Source organism: Callospermophilus lateralis, chromosome 9 (assembly GCF_048772815.1).
Source record: "Callospermophilus lateralis isolate mCalLat2 chromosome 9, mCalLat2.hap1, whole genome shotgun sequence".
NCBI lineage: Eukaryota > Metazoa > Chordata > Mammalia > Rodentia > Sciuridae > Callospermophilus > Callospermophilus lateralis.
The window spans coordinates 42,024,833-42,033,023 of NC_135313.1; the positions used below are offsets into that span (position 1 = coordinate 42,024,833).

Below are 8,191 nucleotides of genomic sequence, written 5' to 3' on the forward strand. Positions count from 1 at the left end.
GCTCAGCTCCAAGAATCAAGTGACCCTTTTTCACTCCAATGTGATACTATCAGCTGGATCCCAGAAACATGTTTTTGCCAACTGGCAAGATGTTAAACTTTGTCAGTAGAGGGCACCAGAGGGACTTGGTAAGAGGAAGAGATATTTACCAGTTCTGCTCCAGGCTGCTTGTCTCTTGAGTACAAAACAGTGGCAGTTCAGGGGATTGCGCAGCCTCCCAGCCAGTTTCAGCAGAACCCACATGGGCAAAACCAGTGAGTCCTAAAAACTCACCAGCTTCAGAGGTGCCCAGCTGGTATCTTCCCATGGACAGCTGCAGGTCCCAACTTGGGTGGCATCCCCCCCACCTGTGTCACCTCAGTGGACTTCAGTCACCAGTGGGCCACTACACACTCTCTCCCGGAGATCTGGATCTCACCCCTGGGGGATAGGGAAAGACTCTAGATTTATTCCTTCCTGGGTGTTCTGATTAGATAGCAGGTGGTCTTCCATTTCCCACTCCTCTGTTCTTTATAGTTTACCCCTTGGTAGTTAATGCCCTATAACTAATTAATACTTCTTTATTTTCACCTCTCCCTATTCCATGTACTATAGAGTTTCTGTCTCCTGACTAAAATCCAACTGATACAGAAGGTTTTGACTGAGCTATAAATATGATTCCATTTTCTCTCCTTTCTTAGCCTATCAGTTACTTTTTTTTTTTTTTTTTGTAACTTTTTTTCAATGGTTGACCTAGAGTTTGCAAGATACAAATACAGAACTAATCCAGGTCCATTATTAAATAGCATTGTACCACTTCATGGGTAGTGTGCAAGTACCTTATAACAACAAAATTATCCTAATCCCTCCCTCTTGTTGCTTACATCATTATTGTCATTCAATTCACTTACCCACATATTACAAACATAATCAAACACAGGACTGCTATTATTTAAACAAACTTATCTGTTAGAATAATTGCGTATAAGACAAATTAAAACTTTTATTTTACCTTCAACTTTTCCTTCCTCAATGTTTTTCTTATAAATCTGAGTTTCTGGCCTATATCATTTTTCTTCTCTCTAAGGAAACAAATTTAAAAAAAAATTTTTTTCCAACATATTGAACCCACTGGCACTTTACCAGTATTACCACTGAGCCATGTTCCCAGTCATTTTCATTTTTTATTTTGAGATAGGATTTTACCAAGTTACCCAGTTTGACCTGGCTCCTGCCTCCCAAATTGCTGGGATTACAAGCATGTCACTATGCCTGGATCCTAAAGAACTTTTAATATTTTTTGCAAGACAGGTCTACCAGCAACAAATTCCCCCTGAATTTTGATTTATCTGAGACAGTATTATTTCTTCTCCACTTTTGAAGGATATTTTTATGGGATACAATTCTAGGTTGGTGGATTTTTATCAGCAAACTTTCTTCTTGCTTGCAAGGTTGCTGAGAAATTAAATGTAACTCTTACGTTGTTAGGTTGTTGTATTTTTTGTTTTTGGTTTTTTTTTCCCCTCTATAGGTTAGATTGTCCCCCCCCCCCGCCCCCCGCTGGATTCCTTCAGTATTTTTTTCTTTATCTCCAACTTTTTGTATTTTGCATATGATATGCTGAGGTGTACCATTTTTGGCATTTGTTCTGTTTTGTGTTCTCAGCACTTCCTGGATTTGTTTCAGTATCTGACACTAAGTTAAGGAAATTTCCAATCATTGTTATTTCAAATATTTCTTCTGTCCCTCTCCTTCTTCTTCTTATATTCTCATAATGCCTATTTACACCTTTTGTGTGCCACAGATGTATCGTTTATTCTTGAATATTCTGTCTGTCTGTTTGTTTTCTTAGCAGTTTTTCCCCCTATGTTTTCCAGTTTTAGTTGTTTCTACTAAGATATTCTCAAATTCATGAATCCTTTCCTCAGCCATGTCCAGTCATATCTTCTTTTCTGTTACTTTCATCTCTAGCATTTCTTTTTGGTTCTTATAATTTCCATCTCTCTGCTTACATTTCCATTCATTCCTATGTAACCCTCCTATGTAGTTTAAGTCATCTGTATTTATAATATCTAATACAGTGTAAATGTTACATTAATATTGTTATACTGTATTGTTTAGGAATAATGATATATAAAACCTTCAATATATAAATGCTCAATGCAGACACAATATTTTTTCCCCTCGTTGGCTGAATCCATGAATTCAGAAACACTAAATGTGAAATCTGCAATATGGAGAGCTAATTGTACTTTGTGATTTCTCAGGGGTCCTGAATTATCAAGTGGATCCATTTATTATGTAGTCTCTCATCAACTTTTCAAAAATGATTTTAGAAGGTATTGGTAATCATTCCTAGATTCATTATTTTATTAGAGGTAAAAACATAATAATATTAGGATGCTCTCATTACCTTTTTGTTAACTGGAATTCCTCACAAAGAAGGAATTTTCCATATCTACAATTAGTTTACCCCAAAGCATGGTTTTTATAGGAGAGGCAGCGTAATGCTCCATTATTCTTTGTATTTACCTATTTTCAGAATAATGAAAACATCCTGCAAAGTTTGTATATGTTTGTATGTTTGGGTATGATTTTTTAGTTCATGAATTTGAGCACAAGTTTCAATTTATTGCAATTATTATCTTGTTAGACAACATTGTTCACCTTTGGCAAGAAAGAATCTCTTCAAATTGGCTTCTGAGTATTTTTGAAATGACCCCAGTACTCTTTAATAGTTTCCCTTCTTTCAGGTCCAACAACATGTTTCCAACTCATTTTGTGCAGTTCTTGCCATTTCTCCAAGGAATCCTTATTCCTTTTATTGGAAAATGGCATTTAGAAACTATAATCTGGGTCCTATGGGCTCATTACTCTCTTCACAGAACAGGTCTAGAAAATGTGTTTTGTTTTGTTTTGTTTTGTTTTATGAATAAAATACAGATTTATTAGTGAGTGTGATCAAGAAGGGGACAACACAGTGGAAGCTCTCATGAGTGATTTGGCCCCACAGCCATCAGGAATGAGCTGCTTCCACAGACACCAGGACTTGAAATTTACCAGCATTAAATTTGGTAAAGTCCCATTTCTTTGAGATGTGGATTTTCTGGCAGTCAGGGAACTTGAACTTGGCCAGCCCATAGAGCCTCAATCACATGTTCCTTGTTCCACAGCTTGGTGTGGATGAACATGATGATCTGGCCAATACCAATCCTGACCACTGTGCCTTGGAGTTCCCCAAAGGCAGCCCATCATACCCTGTCTGGAGCCTGTGTGCCCCAGCATAGGACAGCATCTTACTGATGATGATGACATGGAAAGGGTGGAACCACACTTGAAGATGAAAGCCATCTTTGCAACAACTTTTTTCCATAAACTTATTGGCACAAATATGGGCAGCTTCCAAAGCTTCAGAGGACAGCTGCTCATATTCATCACACCCACCATGTGACCACATAGTGGAAACTTATGTAGTTTTGCCTTCTTCTGCCCAAGGTCAAAGATGTGGATCTTGGCATCAGGGACACCTCAGCAGAAAGAGACTTTTCATAGGGCTTGTTCTTCTTACAATACTGGTAACACCAGGTGAGGTGGTGGCCCATGAAAATACCAGGATCTTTGGTGGCACACTGGATGTCAAAGAGCAAAAATGTGCTTTGTAAAAGAAAACATATCATAATAATATTTCCCAAGCTTATAATTCTAATTGATTAACTTCATTTAGCATTTTGAATTTGTATCTTTTCTTGATTTCTAATATATTAACAAAAATGTGTTGTATTTAATACCAAAAAGATATATATAATAGACTCATAATAATAATTATTAACAAACATTACTATTTCTTCTTATTTTTACCCAAAATTTTCCCCAATAAGGATACACAGACAAATGGCTATGTTTTTAAAATACTTGAAATACTTCTCTGTATGGTTAAGACACCAACATAACTAGTTTCATTCATTTTCTTCATTTTATTTTGCTTTTACTTTGGGTATATATGACTGTTTTTTTATCTTATGTGTTATGGTTTGGATATGATATGTCCTTCCAGAATTCCTGTATTAATGCAAGAATTTTCAGAAAGGATTGGATTAAGAGAACTGTAACTAATCAATCCATCCTAGTATGAGTAAGCTAACTGGGTGGTGACTATAGGCAGATGGCTAGAAAAGATGGATAACTAGGAACATCCCCTGGAAGGGTTCATCTTCCATGTGGCCCATTTCCTCCTTTATCTCTTTCTGATTCCTGGAAATATTATTTATGATGTATTTTCTTTTACTGCCCATGAATGGAGCAGTGCCCCTCCGCCATGATCTGTCTTCCCTTGGGCCCAAAGCAATAAACTTGGCTGACCATGGACTAAACCTCCTAAGGTATTTTGGTCCTGGTGATGAAAAGTTGACTGACTGTGTGTGTACAAAATATTTGCATAGTTCTAAAGTCATATCTAGCTTCTGTGTCCCTTCCTTTTTCCCATAAGAAATCATTTTTATTATTTTCTGGTTAATTCTTTCATTTTTAAATTAAAAGCAAAATGCATATTAAAATTCTCCCATTATTAAATAAAAAGCAGCATAATGTGAAATTCTGCACCTATTTTTTTCAATTAACAATATATTCTAAAGAGTGTTTCATTAAAGTATGAAGAGAAAGTTGCTGTCTCTCCCTCTGGAGATGGACTCCATCCTCCTTTGAATATGTATTACTTACTTTATCCTCCAAAAAATGTCTCTTCCCTAAGATAGATCACATTTTTCCTTGAGATGTGTATTTGCTTTCCAAAATAAATCTATGTCTGTAAAAAAACAAACAAACAAAAGAGCATGAAGTGATACTTACTACCCGTGTTGCACCTGTTTAGTGTTCTACTGGGGGAATGTGCTGTGGTTTATTCAACCATTGTTGAATTGCTAGACATCTGAACTGTTTCCCATCTTTAGCTATTAAAGGCAGTGCTTCAATGAACATGCCTTGTCCTATTTTTACCGTTGTATCTTTAGTATTTTGACAGTTAGCTTTTACTATGTATAGCACACTACCTCAAACCTTAGTGACATAAAGTGGTAGTTATTAGATCAAGATTCTGTAGGTCAGCAGTTTTGGCAGGACTCAGTTATGTCCTTCTGTTATTCTCCTCATGTGACTGAAGTCAGCTGGCAATTCAGCTGGATCTGGATAGCCCAAGATAGGCTCACTCACATGTCTGGTTTGGCAGGCTGTCAATCAAGGGTTCTCAAGTGCCTCTCATCCTTCAGCAGGTTAGCTAGTACTCCTTGTGTCCTCATGGCAATCTCGGGTTCAAGCACATGGAGAGGAAGCCCTGAAGCACAGGCACTTTCAATCTTTTGTGAACATCAAGTTTGCTATTGTCCTTTTGATCCAAGAAGGTCACATGGGCAAGTCCAGTATTAGTAGGGAAGAGGAAGGCTATAAACAGACAGGCAGACAGGAAGAGGTTTTCTCTCCACCACTTGTAAAGTGCCTGAAACAGAAAGACTTGTCCAAAGGCAGGATTGTTAGATCACAGGGCAAATTCAATATAAAATCAGCCCACATAGGTGTTAGTTTTTCATTCACTCCATCTACAAGTGAAGTGCTTATTGCTCATATTGTCACTGAGAGTATGCTTTCAAACTATTGGTTTTTTCCAACCTAAACTCGACTATAAGTTTCTTCATATTGATACCTAGAGTGTTTTTTCAAACTTTCATATTTTTTTCAATAAAAAAAAAAATGGGGGGCTGGGGTTGTGGTTCAGTGATAGAGTGCTCGCCTGGCACATGTGAGGCACTGGGTTCGATTCTCAGCACAACATAAAAATAAATTAATTAATTAAATAAAGGTATTGTGTCCATCTACAACTAAAAAATATTTTTTTAAAAAAATGGCATTATTAGCACAAAAGTACCGGGCCAGACATAAACTTCAGGAATATCTCAGCCTTTTATTCAGGAATGGGATTACTACCACAGGAATGAACCCACTCTCCTGATGGAAAATGAACCACTGGACAGAGGAGGGGACTGGACTTACATAAGGTATACTGAGAGGTGACTTAATTAATTAATGAGCTTATCAGTCTAGGGCACTTAAAAATTTGGGATCTGTCTCACTGGGTGAGATGGGGGGTCTAGGGTCAGCAGTCAATTTGGGCACTCAGGAAACAGGTTTGTGAGAATTTTAAAATTTGTTTGTACTGAGCAATATTTTTACTTGGAGGGTCTGGGGTCAGTGTTCAGTGCTTATCTCTCTCCCTTCAGTGTCCCACTGTACTGTCACTGGGAAAGGATTCATATGGGGAAGGATCAATGCTTTGGCTTGCTTTCTAGGGATGGTTCTGTCACCAGGAAAGGATCAATGCCATCAGTGTGCTACTTTCTTTTTTACTCCATTTTCACAGGCCTTACTATTTGGGGGTTTGTCATTTTCCATATCTAATATTCCAGACTCTGAAAGGAAGAAATTGGATGTTGAGGCCTCTAGCTGCTTCCTGCTGGGATGGGGTGATGTAAGGAGAGGGTCTTCCTTTCAGAATCCTGGAAGTGAATATGGGGGTTATGCAGAGGGGGATGTGTGGGAGATGTCCAGAAGCTATTGGAAGCAATGTCAATTATTTTTATTTTGCTCCAGAAGATCAGGCAGTGAGTGGTGGGAGAAGAGATGCTTTGAGATTTTCATGGCAATTGTGGCTGAGCTGATCGCTTTATTAAAATACTGAAATAGGGAAAAGAAAAATAACAACACGTGACTGTTAACTGGTTTGTTAGGTTAGGGAAGCAAATTGTAATATAAAATGAAGGCCAATTAGCTTACTAATATTAGAGAATAATTTTAGCATAAAAGGTGAAGATTAACTTCCTAGTGTTAGGAAAATGGTTTTGGCATGTAATATAGCGGAGGACTCTATTATCTTTCATTAAGGCCCAATCAGATTCAAGGTGTCTTCCCATGATTTCAGGGATTCGGTTCCTTTGGAGCAGAGCAAGCATGAATAACTTTGGAATGATATTTTCCTGATGACTTAATCATTTCCATCCTTTTCAACAAATTATGCAAAGCAAGAAATGGGATATAATTAACAGTATAGTTAAGACTAGTAATCCAAGTATATGCATAGAAAAGTACTTAAAAGGGTTACAGGAAGAAATTCCTTCTAAACTCCCCCAAATTTCTTCATTATTAAAAGCAGGTGTTTGGCATTAACCATGGCCAGGACCTGAGATTGTAATTTTAACTTCTTTAGATAAGCATTAGGAAAAGGATCAAGTCCCACTAGATGATTGTGTATACTTTGCCATTTGAATATCAGTGTCATTGTATGGAACTCTAATAACACAAAAATGAGTAATATTATAATGGCATTGAAGTCTCTGAGTCCATCATAAATCTTGTACTCGTTCTCCTAGTCATACAGCAGAATCTTTTAGTCACTAGGCCTCGTTCAGGATGTTCTGATCTGTATGTACTTGAGTTTGTCAGGTCTCAGTATAATTCTGATGGAATTGCTGAAGTTAATACATTGTGTGGACCTCTTGGTGTAAGGCCACAGCTGTCATGGAGGCAGAGGCAATGATGTCAGCCAGACCAACAATACCAGCTATTAACAACCCAATAAATTGTTTGGCCCCGTGCTTTAAACTTAGAGAAGTTCTCTCATTCCCTGGTTCAGGCTGACTCAGAGGGCAAAAGCTAAATATTGGCTTTCTTGGCCCTTTCATTTTAACCTTAATCTTTAAGCCTTGGTCTTCAATATCCAGCAAGCCAGTCTTAGCAACTCTTGCATGAATGCTACTGAAGGTGTTTCCTGCCATGGTTCTTTTGATTTCACAGGGAGCCAGGTAGCTACTGGTCTTTGGAGAAGCATAACAGTTTGTTCTGGGTTCTGCTGTATGGTTCAATTAATACAGTATTGCAACATACAGTTTTCACATTTAACCTAATATATATCCTAATATATAATTTGTGAGGCATTATACTGTATTTCAATGGGCCCAGATAATAAAACATAGGTATTTAATATACATACTGTGAGGTAGAATTCTTTATGAAGGGAAGAATTAAGATGGATAACAGTTTTTGATTTCCCATAATGAGACTCACCATTCCAAACTCGAAAAGACTCCTGAATTAAACCTATTTTCCATATTGAGTCCTGAATTGGCCCAAATTCTTTTCTCAGGTGGGGAGGTGATAATTCCCCATCGTA

General features: G+C 37.5%; 1 pseudogene; it reads right to left on the reverse strand.

Moving 5' to 3' along the window:
• Positions 1 to 2,940: 2,940 nt before the first annotated feature.
• On the reverse strand, positions 2,941 to 7,796 carry LOC143407531 (large ribosomal subunit protein uL16-like; annotated as a pseudogene).
• Between the last annotated feature and the right edge of the window lie 395 nt (positions 7,797 to 8,191).